Consider the following 23,960-nt stretch of genomic DNA (forward strand, 5'->3'; position numbering starts at 1 on the left):
GTGTTTTGGCATTAAGCTGTCCTGCTCTCTGGTGTTTTTGCTTGAGCTATCAAGAGAGTGGTGACTAGTAGAGTGCAGCAACTTATCAATCACAAATGGAAAGATGCAGATTGCAGATGGTTGTGTCAACTCAAGACTAGAATATGACTTGTTTGGTTCTTTAGTTTGTCAGTTTATAGGATTTGTTTGAGTTAGATTTGTGATGTAGTAGCCTTGTTGTTTGAGGCTTACTTGTTGTACAATTGTATATTGTAGCTTGTATAGTTTTGATTGATTTTAATATATTTCTTAGTTACCAAAAATATATATATATAATATTAAAATTAACTTTTTGTCCAAAAGAAAATTACAATACTAATTAAAACACGACCGCATTTGATAAATTTAACACTTATTAAAACACGAAGGGGAGAGTACGGAGTATTTTTTTTTCTGTAGGTGGAATGAAGCAGACCTTAATGATATTGCCCTTTAAATTCCGAAGTACATTAGAAGAAAACCGCGAGCACAAGTTGTCAAGTTGCATTTGCCCAAAATATTTGACTCACTCTTCGTCGCCCCAACCTTTCCCTTGAATAGAAAGAGAGAGAGAACATTTTTGTTACCAAAGCTACCAAAGGAAGCCATGCCTGAGATTTCCACTGCGAGATCGCTTCGACTTCTCGTTTTCTTATCTTCATTCCTTCTTCACTCTTCTACAGGTTTGTGCTTGCAGATCTCTCTCTTTAGTTTCTTTGATCTTGAATTATTTTTTAACGAGATTATTTCCTTTCTTCCAATTTGATTGTTTTCATGTTTGTAAACCTAATTTTGCTAAAATTTTATAGTTTATTTTGATTGTTTCTTGTTTTTGGTGGTTAATTTCTTATGATGTTTGAGACAATGCCATGGGTAAGAGCAGGACAATGTGTTGAGTATATGCATGTTTCATTTAGATTTTAGGGATCTTGCTTGAAAATTTAATTTTTATGGCTCATCCTTTTAGATGTTGAGAAATTAGCCTTTTTATGCATTATTTCTGATGATTACGTTTCTTCAATAGGCTTTTGATCTGTTAGTTGGATTGTTTTGTTGCTTTAACGATGGTAATTCAGTTGGATGCAATTACATTCGATAAGCTGACTATGTGTCTGGTTTCGCGTTTTGTTGGTGGTTTTGGAGACGTACACAATATTATTTCATTGATCATGTATCATTTGCTTATCAACTATTTAAATGATTTGGCATGAAGGGTTACCAAAGAATGGTGTGGCAGAGATTTCTATCTATTCACTTCCGAAATTATTCTGTTATCTGTGCGCTACTACACCATGTTCTAGATTTGTGACACAGTAGTGCACCCCAGCGCGAATAGTAGATTCAATATATCCTATGCGCACTAAGAAGGGAGCTCTGAGCTCCTCTTCTCATCCGTTCCACACAGCTATCCTTACCTGATCAATAAATGAAAGGATATAATTTTTGTGCTCTGGCACCTTGCCAATACATGGACTTCAGTTTTAAAGATTGTTGTAATAAGCAGTATGTTTTAGGGAATGGAGGTTTTATTGAATTGATTTTGTCTTCATCATTGTCAATTTAATTATATATATATATATATATGTATATATATATTGGTGTGTCTGTTAAAATCAAAGATGGAGGACAGCTTTTAATGCTGTCAGTTTTGGGGTCCTGGTAGCTACTGTCCACTCCCTCTACTTTGCGTGGATTGCCTATAATTGGGGAGGAGAAGTTTAAAGAGGGAAAAATAAATTTCTGATGTTTTGAATGGTTTGGTTTAATAGAATTATTAAAGGGAAATTTATTCCCCTTATAATAAGAATAATAGTTACCATGCTCCCCAAGAGTAATTTTTCTCCTTTGAACAATCATCCTCTCTCATATTTGTTTCCTTTCTCTTCTAATCATTCATCTCACTCCTCCCAGTCTTACTCTTCCTCCATCCCCACCACCTCCACCACTTTCAGTCTCTCCTTCCCCTTTTTCTAACTTCAATCTTTGTCCTCCCGTTCTCTCAAAACTTGATGATCTTGCCACCGGTGTAGGCTAGGTGGGCTAAATTTTGTTTAATACCCTAAAGTGGTTTAATTCTATGTTACTCGGAATAGGGTACCCATGTCCGACATGTGTACTTGTCCAACTGTCCCACTCGCCTATTTTGTGAAAAAATATATTTTTGAACTAAAATAAAGTGTCTAAGTATTATACCCATATTCGAGTGTTTGAGGGTCCAACACGGGTAATTGAGGTAAAATGGAGAGTCCGAGTAACATAGTTTTAATTGATTGTATTTTGCTTAGAAAATCTCCATTGCTAATTCAATCACCTCAAGGTTGGATTTTGCTTATCATGTAGAATTGTAGATATTTTAATTGTAAAATTGGTATTTTTCTCTCCATGTCTATATCACAAATCTCAATTGGAATTTTATTACCATGGTTTGCAAAGTATTTTACAGAATAGAGTTGTTTTTTTTCCACACACACACACACACATTTTCACGACCCCTTTAAATTTTACCTATTAATATTTTAGAGAATCCAAGCATCCTCTTATTGTCAACTGGAGCGTGGTACACTCTTGGAGGACACGCATACATAAAAATTGCTTTAACTAGATATTATAAATGCCAATTGTATAGGCACTCAATAAATTTGGCATTTTTTAGGTCATTATAGTTTCTAAACAATTTGATTGTGATTTGGTGTTAATTTCATGTCAATACAGATGTGAATTTTGGCAATAATAAGAATAGTTTAAAGGATAGTTAGTATTTTTGTGTTACTAGCATGCTAATTAAATATTTAATAGTTTGTAAATGGGCTTTAGGATGTTGTTTTTGTTGAGATAATGGGAAAACTCTTACAAGCTGCTATATTGTATTTTAATTATTCAAAAACCATTGCTGCCTTTAATCTCTTTATTGCTGTGGTTCATGTCAGCTTCTCCATGCCTAGGCTAGCTCAAAAACCATTGTTGTCATTAATCTCATTATTAATGTATGCACATATGTGCATTGCATTGGCATTTCTAGGAAGTTGGGGACTTGGGTTGAGGGTGTTGAGCAGCTTGAACCATTAAATTTTTCCATGAATTGCACTTAGAGTTATGGCCTTTAGGCCAACTGTTTCCTTACTAGTATTGCGGAAATTAATATTTGGAAGTACAAAATAGTTTCTCATTTGACATATTCAGAACTATGATGTTTCCCAGGCCTAGCTATCTTTCATCTAGTTTAATAGTCTTTTAACATGTGCAAATGAGCAACTTGGTGAGATATGATTATATGAAGTGACCTACTTTTCTCTCTCTCTATTTTTTTTTTTTTTTCTTTTATCTTTTTCTGGTGGGAAAGAGGGAGGCGGAGTTCAGTGGGGGCGGGTCTTGAAGATTGATATCATACCCTTGTAGAGTTGAACTTGGAGCTATGAGGGGAATTCATTGCCTATATTTCTTAAAATAAAGGCAAAAACGGTCTAGGATCTTGTGTGAAAGCCAACCTTGCACTTGCTAAATAGTGCGGAGTACAGTTTTTAACGACAAGCTCTTTAGTAACTGCACATTGGATAGAATTTGGAATGGTATAGGTATGAATCTTTCCATCTAATTTTAAGAAGCTGGTTAAGAGTTCACCTTTTATTTTTCCTATTCATTGAATCAATGTCTGTTAGCCTTTTATTTCCTTGTTCTTTGTTAATTTTCATAAAGCATTTGGCTGGCAGAGGTTTTTTTTTATTTTTTTTTTTATTTTTTTTAGTAACTTTGACTTGACTTTTCATTTTACACCCAACTTGTCAAAGCGGTTTTCTCTTTCTACTACTATGGAGCAGATCAAGAACTAGCAATTTGTTGCCAAGATACATTAGGTTTTTTGTGGACTTAGATGGGTGGTGGTTGATGGAAGTAAATGCTGGTATTTTGTGAGCTAAGAATAGTACCACGTAACTGTGGTGGCTATTGCATGGTGCAAGGTATTCTGAGCTTGTCTCTACATGTCATTGCATTTCAGGCTGTAGGTTTTGGTTGTATTTAGTGTAACACAAGACTAAATCCTATTTTCACTTCCTCCTGCAGTTTCTCCCTTAGGTATAAACTTAAGCTGTTAAGCAGTATCTTTCAATCTGGGGAAAAATATATATAAATATATATATTTCAGTCATTTTTGAAATTGATTATAGGGTCTTGACACTTGTTTTATTTTACTGTAGAAACCAGAGAATGAATTTAACAAGGTTTTAATTCTTTCATCGCGGATTTCACTTTTTCCGTGCTGTGTTTGCTGGCATGAGTGCCATGTTTATTAATTTGAGAAAATTTTATTCATATTGTTTTAATTGTTTTATGGATGCTTGGAAATTTGGATGTTTCATACCCTCTTTGGGAATAGTAAAAAGGTAAAATATATTAATATTAGAGTTTGTAACCTTTAAAATCACAAAATATTTGTGATTTAATGTAACTGGATATTTTCTGGCTTAAAATTATTAAAAAAGCTCAGCTAGTTATTACTATACTTTCCTTCAAGTTTTTCCACATGGCAGCATAATCACATGTGCTTGTTTTATCACTTCCTCCACCTGGTCGACAACAAATTTTTTTTTGAGGGACACATGCATTTCCCTTTTGCTTTTCTTTATTTATTGACTTCCTTTTTATTAGGTTTATCAAATGACAAGCCAAGCTCCAAAAATGATAGCAAGGATGGTGCGATTAAAACTCACAATAGTGGTACTGGGACCAAGGTGGCTATCATATGCATTGTTGTTGCAGCTGTGGTGCTTTTTTCTTTTTTCCTCTTCAAGCTATGGCAGAAAAAGAAACGAGAGGAACAATATGCCCGTCTTCTAAAGTTGTTTGAAGAAGATGATGAGCTTGAGGTGGAACTGGGTCTCAGAGATTGAGTGTGCATTATGTCACTTGTGGAGTCCCAGGTGTGTTGCTAAATTGCTTTTGTGTTCTCTGCAATTGAGTGTTTTGTCCATTACCTGAGTTATTGTGCTTCTGATTTTGGGGTATTTTTGGTACTTAATTTTGATAAGTTTTATTTATTTATCCTTTTTTTTGGCAAATTAAACAGAGAATTTTTCTTACCAAGATAGAACAATTACAACCTAACTTCATTTACAAAAATACCACAAAGAAACACTGAAGCATCAGCACTAATAATCTCCTACCTTCTAGGAAGATAAAAGTAATTATATGCAAACAAAACAGCTAAATACAGATTAGCTTCTTCTGACAGTCATTAGATCTATAAGCAACCATTAAACAAATTCTATGAAAAACAGCAGCTGAGGTTTCACATGTATCTTTGAAAACCTTTTGTTCCTCTGAATCCAGATTTGATAAATTGATTCTACAAAAAATCAAATACAACCTATGCTTGTCTCTACTTTTCTTCCCAGACTTCATTGGTCAAGCATTTTCCTTATCAAAACCAGCTACAGGTCTATGAAACTTCAGCATAATCAGAACCTGAGACCAAGCAGCAGAATAGGAACAATTGAAAAATAGGTGCTCAACAGATCCTGGAACAGAACCACAAAGGCCACAAATATTGCTTGTAGCAATTTTCCATTGCAGATATTTATCATGAGTCACGAACCTTCTCTACAGTGCCAACCAAGCAATAAATTTAATCCTTGGAGTGGCTTTATTGAGACTAAGAATTCTGAACCATGGGTTGGGAAAGAACCTCCGATCTTCTTATAAGTTTCTTTAATGGAAAACTGACCATTCTTAATCAAGTCCATAGCTTTAAATACTGACCATTTTGAGTAGTTGACTTATTGTGAAGTGGATATATATCAGGAGCTTAATCTAGAAGACTGAAATATATTCATTACCCAAATTTTTCCTTGGATATGGAATGTTATCTTATGAAAATGTTCAAGAAATGTATTTATCTGAATTCTATGCTTACTGATAAAAATAGACCAGGTTTTTATATTGAGGAACATAAAAAAGAGATCTTTAAACTATAGTGTTACAGCACTGCTCCTAAAACAATTCTGTCTACCATACTACAAAGTGCCTCAAGTTTCCTAAAATTCCTTAATGAAATTATATATTTTGTACGTTTTTCTTAAAAACAAACTATAGTGTTACAGCACTGCTCCTAAAACAATTCTGTCTACCATACTACAAAGTGCTTAAAATTTCCTAAAATACCTAAATGAAATTATATATTTTGTACTTTTTTTTATTTAAAAAAATATATATTTTTTTTACTTAATTTTATTCCAGTATTTTTACTTTTTGAATAATAGGAGAGCCCTGAAGCAATATTTTTTTTCAAGAATTATGGCTGATATAGAGTAGTTTGTAGAGGTTTTTTTTGCTAAGTTTAGAGGCTAGTTCTGGGAAAACTGTTGGATATACGTTACTGTTTAGAACAGCTCTTCAGATTGTTTTTGAAGATACTAAATAATTAACATATAGGAGGGTGAAAGGGTTAATAATGTTGTTTGTTGTGTAATAGTCTCAAGTGTAAGACTCTTCTAGGAAAACTGTTGGATATACATTATTGTTTAGAAAAGCTCTTAGGATTGTTTTTGAAGATACTAAATAAACTAACACATAGGAGGGTGAAAGGGTTAATTATGTTTTTTGTTGTGTGTAATAGTCTCAAATGTAAGAATGTATTCACTGGATATTAGAGATGTATGTACTGCAAATTATTTGCATAATGGGTAGAAAAATTCAACTTGTACCATATATTTCTAATTTCATTTGGTTATTATTGCTGAATTTTTTTAATTCTGTATGTATAAATGAATATGAAAACTAGATATAAATGGAATATACATGTTAATACAAACAGGGCTGTTTTAAACAAGTTGGGTGGTGCAATTTTTTAATTATGCCTCTAAATTTTAAAATATGCTCCCTCGGTCCCAAAATTTAGTGCTTGTTTATAATATTTCACGGGAATTAAGACAATTGGGTAAAATTGAATAAATCTTAAAAAGACATTATTGTCATACATCTCATTTTTTTTTTGTTTGTTTATTTCATTTGTGCAAGTACAAGCATTAATGACACATATGATTAGTTGGTGGGAATCTTAGGATATAATGAGAAATAAAAAGGGAAATAAGGGTGTAATGGTCTAAAGTTATTTTTTAATTTAGGAAATAGGCACACACAATTAGGAAAAAAGACGCTTAATAGTATATTTTAATAGCTATTGGCCAAGACTTTTGCATTAGATGACTCCATTAATCATAACTTTAAAAGGATGGTAAATTGTTCTGCTTTTTAAGGTATCCAATTATTTTGAACGTTGTGTTAGTTATACCTAAACATCTCTTAATACTATTCTACCTCTATATCATGATGTTCTTTATTAATTCCGTTTTTCTCTGTTTCTTGATATTCTTAACATATTTATATTTTTTCGTTTCTTAATGTTCTTAACATATTATATGTTGTTTGGGTTTGGCTATTATGACAAGTGTGGGTTTGTTTAGCAGTAGTGCTGTTTCCAACACCCCCCTCCATATTTAATATGAAATTGGGAATTGTGGCTGTAATACAAGATTGATAAATTAAAATAGACTAAGAAATTATGACCTGCTTGATATGCAGTAGTAAATGGTGGTACTTTTGAAAGTATTATTCCAATGTCCATGGTTTTTTTTTATTTTTATTTTTTCTTTTATAGGAAATCCAATGTCCATGGTTAGATATCTCCTTTTCACATCTACTTTGGAGATGTTGCTCCATTACCATGGACACTAGAATAAGATTTTATGTTGCGCATTATGGCATCCAAAACACCAAAAATTAATTAGGCTTTTTGATTTTTAATTGATTGTAATGCAGTTTGTTTTGGTGCCCTATTTTTCATTTAATGCTTTTTGAATTGTTTAACTCTGATGAATGATGACTGTAACTTAGTGGGAATGATATAATCTTGTGCTTTTGGGAGACCACCATTTGACTGTTGATGACACTGGTTGGTGTTGTGGCTGCAGGTAATATTCTTTGTTATATCTCAACTGTGGTTCCTTTCAGAATAAGAATTCCGGTGATCATTGGTGCTGTCTTCTGGGTTCCGGTCTATTTCCTCGTAAATTGTTGTATTTGTCAGCAGAATGAACCTAAAATTATAAGGCATCCGAGTACTATGGCAACTATACATAATAGAAGCTTCAATGTAAATGCTTTTGATTCACAATTTTGTAAAGATCTTGGACATGGTGAAGTGACGTAATGAAGTTATATTCATGCAATAGAAGTTGCATTTTCGTAAAATCTAGCGACCCAGAAAAATTGTCCATGCAATATTCTTTATTTAGAAGATTCGTCAAAGCAATTGTGCTCACAAAAAAAGGCAAATGATTTTTTCCCTTTTTTGCTTTCTTTTTTTCTTTGACATATCTTTCTTCCATTTTATAAATGCCAAAACCTGCGTTCGTAATTATCATTGATATATCTAAAGGCATCAAACAAATTATTTAATTAAGGATTATTTGTCATTTATAAGTCAACTTTTTGATTAACTAAGAATAAGTTGATTTTTTTAGGGTATTTTCTCCAAGAGTCATAATGTGTTGGTTTTAGAGGGTAACCAGATGTTTGGGTTAATTATGCCACATGTCATAATATGTTCAACACTAAAATTTTTATTATAAACAATTAATAATTTTTTTTTTCTAAAAAAAAAACCCTTTGCCCTTGCTGGTAGGGGTGTTAATAAGCCGAGATCGAGCCTAGGTAGGTTAGGCGAGTCTCGAACAGTTCATGAAAGGCTCTATTCATTAACACCCCTACCCGCTGGCCACTGCAAACCAAACCTGACTAATCCCCTATTACTGACCCCTTCCCTCAACATCGACTCCTCTATCTCTCCCCCACAGTCACCAATCTCTCCCTCTCTTTCCGCCACCATCGACCAACCCCCCGCCCCCTCCCCACCGCCGACCAAACTCCTCCTCCCTAAATGCCGGCCAAATCCACTCTGACCCCTTTCTCTTTCTCTCTCTCTCTCTCTTTCTCCCTCCCTACCCTAGCCCCTTTCACTTTTCCCTCCCTGAATAGCCGGCAATAAACCCACCCCTTCCTGGCTGAAAAACCCACCCCTCTTCCCTCCCTAGTCGTTGGCCAAACCCATCACCGCTCTCTCTTCTCTAATCTGACCGCTAACTGTCCCCACCCCGATCACTTTTTCTCTGTTATACCCTATATTTTTTATGCTTCTTGTAAATAAAATAAGTATTTATAATAGGAAAATTTGACAAAAATAATCCTACCTTTTAACAATCTTCTCATTTTAGTCCGAACTTTCAATTAACTCCTAATAATCCCACATTTTGTGTCTATCTTCTTAAAATGGACCTTAATAAAACATGAATGATTATAACAAGTAAAAAGTCCTACTTGGCAGTTAAAAAAAAACATAAAAATCCGCGTGGCGAGTGACGCCTACTTGGACCCCTATTCCTTTTCTCTTCTTCACCTTCTTCCTGTTCATCTCTATCTCTCTCTCTCCATAAAATAGAAAAGACCATGAGTCCATGTATATGTAAATATACTAATGGCTACCATCAAAACTTTAATAGCAACAACCACTCCTTTTCTTCTCAAGAAAAAAAAAATAAAAATAAAATAAAGGGCCCTTATCAACTTTGATTCTTTGTAAATTAGCACCAACTAGCAAACCATGAAATTGCATTTGTGAAACGTTGGTCCAAACTTCATAGGTTACCACATTACCCAACAATTGAAGCATTCAAGGATGGCCTATAAAACCAATTTTAATTTGTTGGATGATACACTATTGTATAAATTTTGTTATTTACAATTTTATCTTATTTACTTAGTTCATTAAACTATAAATATTCAGCAATAATCCAAAATAAATCAATGTAGGAGCCCATGAATGTCTTTATTTTCTCACGCCATCACGAGCAACTCCATCCTCTGCTTCCAATATCTTTTTAGCAAAAGTAACCAAAGAGGAGAGGATGGTGAAAGGAGAAGGAAGGAGAAGAAGAGAATCAGAAAGAGAGAGATCTTTAAAGTCTACGTTGGATCTTTTTCCCTTCTATCCTACTTTAGAATTCTTTTTTACTGCCACGTCATCTTTTTTACATGCTATATCAAGTCATATATCATAAGGGTCTATTTTAAGAAGATAAGTGTTAAAGGTGGGATTTTATTGAGTTCATAAAAAAGTTGGACCACTATGAGAAGATGGCTAAAAGGTGGGATTATTTCTGTAAATTTTTCCTTTATAACATATTTTTTAAGGGCCAATTTATTTTAATTATCGAAGGTAAATTATGAAAAAGTTTTATTTTGGTAAAATGTTATAAATTAGTTTGACTCAATTGAATGTTCATACGTGAAGTAATTGTTTCAGGGTTTTTTGGGATTCACTCGGGATACAAATCTTCAATGCGCTCGGACGACCATAGACAACTGCAAAACAACTAATATTTCGTATTGGAATATTCGCCTCCGACGGTCAAGTTAGTAACTGGAAAACAAAGGGTTTTAGAGAGAGAAAGTAGAGAGAAGTTGGAGCAATTTAATATAGCTTGAATGATATGTCTTTATCCACCCATCCTCATCATTAATGATTGAGGTATTTAAAGGGGTGGGAATGTGTGCCTTCCTAGATTTTGATGACCTAGAATGGGGAGCACTGATTAGCAGCGCAATCAGGTGAAGACACGTGTCCTTAAGGGCGTCATTATGGCGTATCTCTCGGGAACTGGGCCTCCTGATGTAATAGAGGCCTTTTCATCATTTAGGTGGTATATATGTTGCCACATGTTCTTTCCCTATGGGGACACATGTCGCCCATTTATTGGGCCAAGTGTCACCATAAAATTGGACCACGTGGTGAGGTATTTTTACCCTAAGCATTTGCCCCTCAGAGGGGGTGGCTCGTAAAACATGTGCCGCCTCCTCTGAAATATTGTTCGTACGTCGCTATTTCGAGCGCTTGATGGGCCATTTTTAATAATTTAGGCTAGGTGGAATATACTGTCCGTTTGGTTTTGGGAAGCTCCTTTTATTTTAGGCTGGTTGCCTTTGTCTATCCGCCCTATGTTTAGTAGAGCATAAGCTTGAGGTCAGTTAGACTTGGTGTGCTACGTGATATTAGGCGAGACACCTGTCTCCCTCAGTTTTCGGACCAAGCGGTTTAAATTCGCTGATTTGGCCGTTTCTTTTGATGGACCGTTTATATAACGGTTCGAATTCCTTGCCTTTATTCACGGAACGGTTTAATAACCGTTTGAACTTTTAGGGTAAATGATTTAAAAAGTGTCGTTTGGCCTTTTGGGCGGAAAATATGGTTTTACCATTTTGCTCCTATTTATTTGCCTATAAATAGAACTTGTTTGACTTCATAAAATCACTTTGGATTTTTGTGTTTTCTAGTGAGAAGTCAGAGCTTCTAGAGAGAGAAAGTGTATTTTGTCCTTGATCTTCATGAGCTCCGCCGAGTAGTTGAAGTTCCCGTTCGTTCTCTTGAGTTTTCCGGTCAACCCCTTGGTGTTGGTGATTTGACCACTTAAGATCTTCAAACCACAAATTTCTTAAGTATTTTACTCGGACAAAGGTAACCGCTTGTTTTTCTTTACTTCTTCCATTTCTTTTATTATACGTATACTTGTTTTATTTTTCAAACACGAATTGGCAAATAAATCGGATTCGTCCATCTCTTCTCATGAGATCGGTCGTTTGCTTGGGGCTGAGGAGTCTAGAGTGGATGGGGCTGACTCCTCTTCACTTTGGAGCGGCTCCATTTTCAGTGCACTTTAACTCACCCCACCAATTCTTCTCTGTTCCTACAGTCGGACATAACGCGTACAAGAGTGACGTACTATCGAAATCCGGCCAGGAACGTAGACGGTCGTCCGGTGAATCCACCTATTCCTCTGCGTCCTGATGATCATAGAGGTGAGCAGTAGTGCCTGCTCAGTGGTAGAGGTGACTGCTTCCTCATCCGAGCATCCCTACATCCATAGAAATCTTTCTTCCCTACCCTCGGCTAAAGAGTCTAGTCAGGAGGGGGAGGTCAGAGTAGTCGTCCAAAATCCTAGACAGCGCTCTTCTCAACGTACCAGCTCGGACAGGCTGACCGAGCTCCATTCTTCACAAAGGCCTTTTTTGACAATTCAGGCGGACTCTAAGGCTAGTAGAGAGAGAGTGGCTGCCCAAAATCCCATACATCGCCCAACCTAACACACCAGCTCGGAGAGGCTGGCCGAGCTGTCAACATTTCACAGGCCATCTTCCAACATTTGGTCGGACATCGCTGCTAATGCACCCGCCCAAAACGTTGATGGAGGGTCTTCCCTTCCCACTAGTTTGACAGCTGCGGTCTAGCACCCTTCTCATCACGATCCTCATTTGGGAATTCAAGTGGACTCTGAAGCAAGAAGAAGAGAAAAGGGGAAAGGACCCTTGGTGCCAGAAGGTATTGTACTAGCGAAGCCTGGTCAAGGCTCCAAAAAAGGTAGCTCGACACTGTTTTACCGTCCAAGTTTGGCTCAATTAGGAACGCCGAGCCACAGAATGTCGAGCAAGTTGCTGAGGCCGAGCATCCGAATGCTCATCAGGCGGCCGAGGGGGCCAATGTTAATATTGAGGCGGTCAACTTTAATGACCCATATGCCTGCCCTGTCGGTGACATTGCTCTCGACTTTCTCCATTCTAACTTCGAGGAATGTTGGGTGAGGGCTTCTCCATTTAGCCACCAAGGCGTTCTAACTCGGTGGCCGCCTAGGAGGTGGAGAAGCCCAAGAAAAAGAGCTTTAGTGTTTACCACACTGCCTTGGAGTTGGGACTCCGTTTTCCCTTGTACCCGTTCGTCCAGGAGCTGCTGTACGAGTATGACATTACCCTCTTTCAGCTGGTGCCGAACATATGGGCGAACAATTTTGGTTACTTGGTAACTTGCCTCAGGAATGGCTTCGTCCCCAACTTTCCCGTCTTTTGCAAGATGCACTCTATGGTGCGGATGAACGCCAAGAGGGACGACTGGTTTACTGTTGGGTTTCGTATAGTCAGAGTCTACGCGGAATAGAAACCCGCCCAAGACCCGCCTACTAATTAACGCAACTAAGCATGCAATCACGTAATAAACAACAAATAAGAGAGAGAAGGAAAAGACATTCATACCCTTGGCGCATGCTTCGCTCGATCCCGAGCTCTTACTTCAAAACCCGAACCCCGTAAATGCGAAGGTCTCTAACGGCTCGTACCCACGAACTCGACCCGAACGGTCCTAGTCCGGAAGGTTAGTCGGGACTTGACCAATAAAACTAGAGTTTTACGAACTTAAGGTTTTCTCACTTTTCTAAGGAGATGCCTTTTTAGTTCCACTCAAGTGTTCTTCCCAAATCCCAAAACTTGGGTATTTTTAGGGAAATGAACCTTGATTTCCCATTCTCAATTAATGTGGGAGATTTGCAATTTCCCTATCTATTTTAATCAAAACAAAATAAAATTGCAATTCAATCAACAAGTTACAAGTAGCAATGGGAGGAGAGGGAGAAGGTTAGAACCACTAAGGGAGGGAACCAACCCACCTTGCTCCCCAAGGCAAACACTAACCATTGGCCCCCACACATAAAATCGGACCACTCCTCCATGTGGCTGGATGACAGCTTGCCTTGGCTGCCAGCTGGCGCCTAGCACCAAGGCTGGGCAGCCCAGCCAGCCTGCTGGCACACACGCACAACCAGCCCGCAATGCATGCGCAGCCAGCCAACTCAAGGCCAACCAGCACACATGCCTCGTTGCTGCTTGGTACGTGGTGCTTGGCGCTGTTATGCGAGGCTGCTGCTTGCTAGCACACGCCAGCCCAGCATGCCCAACATGCTACTGGCTGGTGCGTGGTGCTATGCGATGTGCGAGGCTACTACTAGCAATGCGTCAGGACCTAGCACGCTAGCAAGCACGCACAACCCTACACACTGCTAGTATGTGCGATGCTTGCGGCTAGCGATGGCTGGGTGCTTGGCCTAGCATGCCAGCAGCACGCACCATGTTTGCGATGCTTGCGGGCTGTGCTAGCCCATGCCTAGCACGATGCGATGGCTATGCCTAGCCACGCATGCACAGCCACACCACACGCATGCACGCATCTTGCGATGCTTGTGCCATGCGATGTGCGTGTGCTAGGGGATGCTAGGCTCACATTGCTTAAGACCTGGCCTACCTAACACTCACATGGCTAGGCTAATGCGAGGCTACGGCTAGGCTCAAAATTGTTACTTGATTGATTTCACGATTCTAAATTTGACTCGACTTGCGACGCTCGGTTTCGACGCTCTAAGCTCGATATCCGACGTCTTTGTTCGTAATACTCTGATAACTCATCAAATCATTCGGATTGATTCGTCGTCTCGGATCGGTTATTTGATTGGGTTCGACCCGAAGGGTTCTGTCAAGATTAAGCTGTAATATTAATTGTACATTAATATTTCTGATCGGAAACGACCTCCACCTAGGCATTCCGATCACTTGACCTTACTGAAGAATTAGCTTTCTAGTAATTCTGGACCCTCTATCGGAAAAATACACTTGTTGGAAGGACACCATTCCTTTCAATTTCCCTCTTGTCCTTCTAGACAAGTGTGCAATTAGTGTATAGCCACTTTCCTATGTCGCCTAATGTCTCTTTATGAACTATAAGGTAAGATTATTCGTCATCCTTATTACGTCTAGAAGTGTTTCTTGATTCCTGAGTTCGACTGTCAATAAACAGATTATTTCTAAAATCCATTTGAGCACGGCCATGCATTTTCACAGTCTCTCTCTTCAAGAGGCCTTGTAAACAACAAAGACATATTCCTTATTATTAATAGGGGGACATTCCCAGTTTTGTACTGTAAGCTTCCTTACTAAGAGGACCTAGTCGCCTGAGTGTTGCCGTTATAATCCCTATTTATGGCAGTCGTTTGACAACATCAAAACGACTAGTACTCATACAAGAGAACTCGCAATACTCATGGTCGAGGAAAAAGGTTCCGATAGCTATAATGAGAAATATGCTTATGACGATTTGATATCTCTTAAAGTATTCTCATAGGTTTATCAGGTACAGTTCCAAACTAGTACCTGTGCAAATGACTTATGACTATCATGTCTTTGTAGCACAAGAAACGGTGTTATAAATCATACTACACACTAATCTCAAGTGGTCATTAATCGTCCATCATTTAAATGACCTCGACTAGGGATAATTTTCGATTAAAATATTCAATGTTCACTTAATAGGTGTTTCTTTATCCAAGACATGGTCTTGATACCCTATTTTGAATATTCTCAGAAATCGAATGAACTCATTAAGTAATTCTAAACCACAATTAAATAGATATGGAGTAATCATAAATTTGCAGACAATTTAATTGCTCCAAAATTGAATGGTTCAACATAGTGTTTTACATTAAGACATCGAGTTTAATTAAAACATCTATATAGGGAAATCAAAGCCAATCTCCAATGTGCATGATTCCCATTGCCTTAACGTGCTTGTTTTGCTTCACTTGAGACAAAGGTTTAGTCAGAGGATCGGCTTGTCGTCCATTCCAATCTTACAAATTCTGATTTCCGTTCCCTTATCATGTGAAATCGCCTCTTGACATGTTTGACCTTTTGATGTTCCCTTGGCTCCCTGGCCTGAGCATTATCTCCATTGTTATCTCAATAGAGGTCTACTGGACCCTTAATCAAGGGTACAACACCAAGTTCACTAATGAACTTACGAATCCAAACTGCCTCCTTAGCTGCTTCTGAAGCTGCCAAGTATTCGGCTTCAGTTGTAGAATCTGCAATGGTGCTCTGCTTAGCACTCTTCCAACTAAACGCTCCTCCATTAAGGCAGAATATGTACCCTGACTACGACTTGGAGTCGTCTCTATCAGTCTGGAAGCTTGCGTCAGTATAACCTTCAACAACAAAATCATTACAGCCACCATAGACCAGGAATCTATCCTTGTTCCTTTTCAGGTACTTTAGGATATTCTTAGCCGCAGTCCAATGCGCCTCTCCTGGGTCTAATTGGTATCGGCCCGTAGCACTCAAGGCATACGATATATCCGGCCTAGTACATATCATGGCATACATGATCGATCCAATAAGCGAAGCATATGGAATCTAACTCATCCTCTCTCGCTCATCATGTGTCTATGGATACTGTTTCTTGCTGAGAATTTTGCCATGGGACATGGGTAGGTGCCCTCTCTTGGGCCCTTCCATGTTGAATTGTGCTAGTACCTTATCTATATAAGTACTTTGGCTCAATCCAATCATCCTCTTAGATCTATCCCTATAGATCTTGATGCCCAATATGTACTGTGCCTCTCCCAAGTCCTTCATTGAATAACACTTTCCAAGCCAGCCCTTTACAGACTCTAACAGTTTAGTGCTGTTTCCAATGAGTAATATGTCATCGACATATAAGACTAGGAATGCAATGTCACTCCCACTAACCTTCTTGTAGACACAAGACTCATCTGGATCCTTGATAAAATCAAACTTGCTAATGGCTTCATCGAATCGCAGATTCCAACTTCTGCTTGCGTGCTTTAGTCCATTAATGGACTTCTTAAGCTTGCATACCTTCCCGGCATTGCTTGGATCAACAAAACCTTCCGGCTGTGTCATATACACAGTTTCTTCCAAAATTCCATTAAGGAAGGCGGTTTTGACATCCATTTGCCATATTTCATAATCGTAATATGCAATAATCGCTAGGATGATCCGGACGGAATTAAGCATTGCAACTGGCGAAAAGGTTTCTTTATAATCAACTCCGTGAATTTGCCTGTAACCTTTTGCCACCAGTCTAGCTTTGTATATAGATACATTTCCATCTTTGTATGTTTTCAATTTGAAAATCCATTTGCAACCGATAGTTGTGTAACCTTCGGGAAAATTAATTAAGTCCCAGACTTATTTTTCAGACATGGAGTCCATCTCAGATTTCATGGCCTCTTGCCATTTTGCAGAGTCGGGGCTCGTAATAGCTTGTTTGTATGTCGCTGGCTCATCTCCACCCACAACTAGGATGTCTTGATCTTCGGTTAAGACAATACCAAGGTATCTGTCTAGTTGAGATCTTGGCCGTTGCGACCTACGCAGGGTAATAGGTTGAGCATTTGCATTGTCGGTTCGACTTTGCACATTGTCGGTTTGACTCTGACCAATGTCAACAGCTACTCCTGAAGCACTTTGATTGTCAGATTTGTCATGTTGACTTTGTTGCTTTTCCTCTCGAACTTCGTCGAGTTCGATTTTCCTCCCACGTGTCTTTTTGGAAAGGTATTCCTTCTCCAAAAAGACACCATCACGAGCAACAAACACTTTGTTCTCGGATTTATTATAGACGTAATATCCCTTGGTTTCTTTTGGGTAGCCCACAAAGAAACACTTGTCTGATTTTGGGTGAAGTTTGTCAGAAATTAATCTCTTGACATATGCTTCACAACCCCAAATCTTAAGAAAAGACGACCTCGGAGGTTTCTTCGTCCATAATTCATATGGAGTCTTTTCGATAGCTTTTGACGGAGCACGATTCAGAGTTAGTGCCGCAGTTAGAAGTGCATGTCCCCAGAAAGAGATATGAAGTTCACTAAGACCCATCATTGATCGAACCATGTCTAACAAGGTTCGATTCCTCCGTTCGGATACTCCGTTCCATTTTGGAGTTCCGGGAGGTGTCAACTATGAAAGAATACCATTTTCTTTCAAGTGATCGTCGAATTCATGGCTCAAATACCTGCCACCTCGATCCGATCGAAGTGCTTTTATTTTCTTTCCAAGTTGATTTTCAACTTCACTCTGAAACTCTTTGAATTTCTCAAAAGATTCAGATTTGTTCGACATAAGGTAGACATAACCATATCTACTATAGTCGTCGGTGAAGGTAATGAAATATCGATAACCTTTCCTTGTGGGTGTACTCATTGGTCCATATACATCCGTATGTATTAGACCCAATAAGTCACTTGCCCTTTCTCCCATCTTGGAGAATGGCTGCTTTCTCATCTTGCCTAATTGACATCCTTTGCAATTTTCAAACGACTCCAAGTTGAATGAGTCAAGAACACCTTCTTGAAGAAGTTTCTTGATGCGTTTGATGTTAATGTGGCCAAGATGACAATGCAACAAGTAGGTTTGATTCGACTCGATGGTCTTAGCTCTTTTGGCGGTATCGTTAATTTGCCTAAACATATGTAATTCTATTGAATATATAAACAAGAAATTTAAAAAACCAACTATTGATTAAGTCTTGTGATTAAAATAGCTTGGAGTCCAACACCATAGATCAAGAGTCTGTTCAAAAGCATGAGAAACAACCATTATTTAATTACAAGTCATAGACAAAATAAATGTGCGTACAAGCATGATCAAAAGAGCATCTTTATCGTCACTTGTCGATGCACATGGTATCCAACACCCTCTCACTTGTGATGGCCTCTCACTTGGTTCCTGAAAAGGAAACATAAAGTGAGTTACACATGGTATCCAATACTTATGAATAGCTTTATACACAAGTGTTAATGAAGATACCTGAGGCAGATGCCACATTCCTCTCCTCCTCATCCTTTCGGAAGAGCTTGTATTCCCTCTTGTAGTGGCCTTGCCCACCACATTAGAAGCATTTCATCCTTGCATTGTTCTTGAACTCCCTCTTCCTTGCTCTCAAGGGCCTCTCGGTCGCTCCATAGGAGGTGGCTCGGCTAAGAAATTGCACCACCTCTTTTAAAGAGCGTGTCTCCTTTCCCGCAACTATATGCACTCTAAGTGCATCATAGCCCGAGTGGAGTAAAGAAAGCAAGATATGTCCCACCATCTCATCCTCCAATGAGATTCCGAGAAGCTGGATGTGTTTGAAGAGCCTAGTCATTCCAAGCACATGAGGTCGGAGGGGCATGCCGGGTCTCAATTTGGTATTGTAGACCCTTGAGCAAAGTCGACGCCTTTCTTTAGCAAGACAACCCACATCCGATGGCTTTATCTTCATGTTTGAGAGTGACCTAGTCAAATCAAACACGAGTCCATCATAGTTTCCATTGTCACTCTTGGTAACTCTTACATTGACAACATCCTCAAGTGCTTTGAGGAAAATATCCTATAAATAGAAGGAGAGCTTTTCCTTCCAATCTTTCGGGATGGAATTAGCCAATAGATGTGTGACTTTCTTGCAATCATAAGACCATTTATCATGAGCCTCATCGCTCATGATTCCCTTAGAGAAGAAGCTTGGAACGGGAGTATCAAGAGTGTACTCTAAGGAACAATTCCGAAGAGTTTTCCTGAGTTCCTCCTCCCATTCCTTGAAGTTGACCAAGTTAAGGCTAAAAGCCAACTTGTTAGGGAGTTTTGGGCACATAGAGTTGTTGTTTTACTTGCAGACATGTTTCTACAATTGAAAGAATTTGAAATTGAAAACCATTCATAAACCAATAAGTTTGAAATTTAGAGCATTCATGCAAATTTTCAATCTTATTGAGCATTTTATCCACGCATTAACATTAGTCCCTTTTAGGCGAGGATAAAATAATTCCAAGATCCCAAAAATCAAAAAGTGATTAAGCATGCTTTGGGTTGTCTTAACACTTAATATTTTAGGGTAAGCAATCCAATTGCTGATAGCTCCAAGCTACTCTTGGTTCGATAAAACGCCGCATCTAATGCTTCCTTAACATTTTATCTCCATTGCCACGACATCTAAGGACTCCTTATCGATATCGTTGAGCTTAACCAAGAAGACTTGCACACCTAGTATACCTTACATTCCTAGGGAAGCGGTGATGCCTTGCTTTGGCATAGCCCATCATCACGCGCATTAGTTTGGTAAGTGTCGTTCTTGGAATGGCAAATTTGGCTCAATATTATAGGGACCTAGGGTTTCTATGTTGGTTGATTTAAGTGAACTTAATTAATCATCGCAACATTTGAAATCCTAAACATGCATCTAACATATCATTCACATATATAAGTACAATTATATATAGAAAACATGAAATAAGATGCATTTGTCAACTAGCATGACCCCTTGAAATCTTCAAACCTTCAAGAGTCTTCGATGCACCATCTTGGCTCGTCTTCATAGAAACGTTGTCTTGAGACATCCCCGCCAAAATGAAATTACTAGCTACTACTACTAGGATTAATCTAATTATTAAGGTACAAAAACACGCAACGGTACGCAGACTATATTCAGATTTACAAAAATACGTAATGGATCGCACTCCGTATTTACTATCCTAATCGGGCCCCACTAGTTTCCATTTTCACGAAACCTGTGAAACAAACAATATATATTCCATTCACTATATGTGAATGGCCCATGCATTTTTAACGAAAAACAAGTAACAATGCATAACGCGAGCGAACTAGTAACTAACTTAGGTGGTTAATCCAATTGGCGCGCCTAATTAAAACTAGTCAAAGTTGTTTAACATTTTATGTGATTAAGACGCAATTAGTTCATGCAATTAACGAAGCTCCCACTAAGTTCCGCATCCAACTTAATTAATTCAATTAATTAAGCCGGTTAACCCAAAATTTTGTCAAAATTAAATAATTTTGCAAGAATCGAAAAACCGAGGCCTAGCCTCGTTAAAATAATTAAATAAAATTAAAACGACAAAATTTTGCAAAACACATAGCCCACACATCGAAAAATCAGCCTACTCTAAATTGAGTGCCTAGCATCCTAGCTTTGGGGCTAGGATTGCTAGGCATCATAGCTGCTGTTGTAGTGTGCTTAGGCACAAGCAGCCTGCCTAGCATGGCATCGCTGCGCCTGCTAGCACAAGCACGCATCGCAGCAAGTTGCGCATGCTAGCATGCGTGCTGGCAGGTGTGGCAAGGCCTGTTGGGGCTCGTTGCCTTGCTGCCCAGCAGTACTTGCAAGCATCTCAAGCAGCTACGCACCACAAGCATCAGGCACGCCCCATTGTGCACTCTATGGTGTGGATGAACACCAAAACAGACGACAGGTTTATTGTTGGGTTTCGTTGAGTCCGACTCTATGCGGAAGACAAACCCGCCCAAGACACGCCCACTAATTAAGGAAACTAAGCGTGCAATAACGTATTAAACAACAAATAAGAGAGAAAAGGAAAAGACATTCATACCCTTGGCGCGTGCTTCACTCGATACCGAGCTCTTACTTCAAAATCCGAACCCCGCAAATGCGCAGGTCTCCAACGGCTCGTACCCTCGAACCCGACCCGAACGGTCTTAGTTCCGAAGGTTAGTCGGGACTTGACCAATAAAACTAGAGTTTTACGATCCTAAGGTTTTATAACTTTTCTAAGGAGATTCCTTTCTAGTTCCACTCAAGTGTTCTTCCTAAATCTAAAAACTTGGGTATTTATAGGGAAATGAACCTTGATTTCCATTCTCAATCAATGTGGGAGATTTGCAATTTCCCAATTTAATTTTAATCAAAACAAAATAAAATTACAATTCAATCAACAAGTTACAAGTGGCAATGGGAGGAGAGGGAGAAGGTGAGGACCACCAAGGGAGGGGACCAACCCACCTTGCTCCCCAAGGCAAACACTAACCATTGGTCCCCACACTTAAAACCGGACCACTCCTCCATGTGGCTGGCTGGCAGGTTGCCTTTGCTGCAAAGGCTGCCTGTTGGCGCCTAGCACCAAGGCTGGGCAGCCCAGCCTGCCAGCTAGCACACACACACAGCCAGCTCGCAATGCTTGCGCAGCCATCCAGCACAAGGCCAGCCAGCACGCATGCCTCGCTGGTGCTTGGTGCGTGGTGCTGGGCGATGCTATGCCAGGCTGCTGCGTGCTAGCACACACGCACAGCCCAGCATACCCAGCACGCTGCTGGCTGGTGCGTGGTGCTATGCGATGTACGAGGCTGCTGCTAGCAATGCGTCAGGCCCTAGCACGCTAGCAAGCACGCTGCTAGCATGTGCAATGCTTGCGGCTAGCGATGGCTGGGTGCTTGGCCTAGCATACTACCAAGCACGCACCATGCTTGCGATGCTTGCGGGCTGTGCTAGCCCATGCCAAGCACGATATGATGGCTATGCCTAGCCACGCATGCACGCATCTTGCGATGCTTGTGCCATTGCGATGTCCGTGTGCTAGGGGATGCTAGGCACGCATTTCTTGGGACCTTGCTTAGCCTAGCACTCACATGGCTAGGCCAATGCAAGGCTACGGCTAGGCTCAAACTTGTTACTTGATTGATTTCACGCCTCGTAGAATTCTAAATTGGACTCGACTTGTGACGCTCGGTTTCGACGCTCTAAGCTCGATATCCGACGTCTTTGTTCGTAATACTTTGATAACTCATCAAATCCTTCGGATTGATTCATCGTCTCGGATCGGTTGTTCAATTGGGTTCGACCCGAAGGGTTCAGTCAAGATTAGCTGTAATATTATCTGTACATTAATATTACTGATCGGAAGCGGCCTTCACTTAGGCGTTCTGATCACTTAACCTTACTGAAGAATTAGCTTTCTAATAATTCTGAACCCTTTATCGGAATAATATACTTGTTGGAAGGACACCATTCCTTTCATTTACTCTGAACACCCACTAAGATTATATGGTGGTCATGCGCAAGCCGTCCAAATGGCACGACTGGAAGCATCGCTTCTATCGCATCAAGACCAAGGACCCAGCGTAAAACCTGAGGATGAAACGGTTTAATGCCTAGCCGCTTCAGCTCGACTGTGGGCATGTCAAACCCACCAAACAACCTATCCACCTGGCCTGACCATAGATTCTAACTTGATTATTTCAAGGTCAACAGGGTGAACAGAGATGGGAAGTTGGTGTGCAAGCCTTCCCACTGAATTCCCTTGGCCGACTGGGTCAGGGATCCAGTCTTCATGTCGGCCTGTGGCCTATAAAAGAACTTTTCCTAAGGTGGATCTTTGTGCCTTAAGGCGTACGAGTACTCTAACACTTGTTTCTCTTTTTGACAGAGGAAGGCATGTCGCAGCTGGACCCAAAGAAAAAGGGCGAGGTTAGCATGTCCACGTTTGACCTTGAACTCTATAAACTTCGCAAACAGATGTACAATCAGGCTAAGGAGGTACACACTCTCTTTTTGTCCGAGCTGCTATACGAGGAGGGGAAAACTTTCTCACTTCACTTGGCATAAACATTACTTCACTTTTTTATTTTTTTAATTTTTTTTTGCTAAGTTGGTACAGTGGGAAGAGTATTCTTTAGTAATACTCCGTATTTTTATATATTTACATTATTTTTTATTTCTTTTTATAAATAAAAATTATTCATTTCATTTATAAAAAAATTAATTATTTAAATATTATGTAACTGTGTATAAAATAATATGAGTCATTAATTGAGGCAATAAAAGTGTTTTTGAATTGGGTCATTCTTATTTAAATAGTTGGATCAATTTGTTGTGAAATTGAGGACACTTAAGACCCCAACAAGTTAGCCCCAAAGGAAGAATTTAAGGGGAAGTAGAATTATGATTTTTTGATTTAAAAGGGGACTATAAATACTTTAAAACCCCAAGGTTTTTCACTCAAAAATCATAATTGTCAGATTTCACAAAAAATCCCAAAAGTTTTCTCTTTATTTTCTTTGTCCTTTTTCTCTTTCTTTTCCCCCTCTTTTTTTCCCATGCCTCTCTCTCCTATTTTTTTCTCCCACCGGCGCCACAGGTAGACAACCAGCGCCACCATCGACCACCGGTCACCGGCGACCAGTAGAAGTAGTCGGCGCCACCAGCTGGCCGGCCGTCTTCTCAATTTCTTCTCTTTTTTTCGGTATATACATATATATACATATATATATATATATATGTATGTATGTATGTATATATATGTATGTAAGTATATATATATATGTATATATATTATACATACATATATATATATATATATATACATAAATATATATATATATATATATATATATATATATATATATATATATATATATACATACATATATATATG

At 38.9% G+C, this 23,960-nt stretch overlaps 1 long non-coding RNA gene across 1 annotated transcript; it reads left to right on the forward strand.

The window, feature by feature from the left end:
- The first annotated feature begins 490 nt into the window (after nucleotides 1–490).
- LOC110695653 lies at nucleotides 491–8,262 on the forward strand. Its single transcript, XR_002506157.1, has 3 exons — nucleotides 491–701; nucleotides 4,663–4,934; nucleotides 7,983–8,262. It is a non-coding gene; the product is annotated as an uncharacterized LOC110695653 (long non-coding RNA).
- Nucleotides 8,263–23,960: the final 15,698 nt, after the last annotated feature.

The sequence above is a fragment of the Chenopodium quinoa genome, unplaced genomic scaffold (genome assembly GCF_001683475.1).
Source record: "Chenopodium quinoa cultivar QQ74 unplaced genomic scaffold, ASM168347v1, whole genome shotgun sequence".
In the NCBI taxonomy this organism is placed as follows: Eukaryota; Viridiplantae; Streptophyta; class Magnoliopsida; order Caryophyllales; family Amaranthaceae; genus Chenopodium; species Chenopodium quinoa.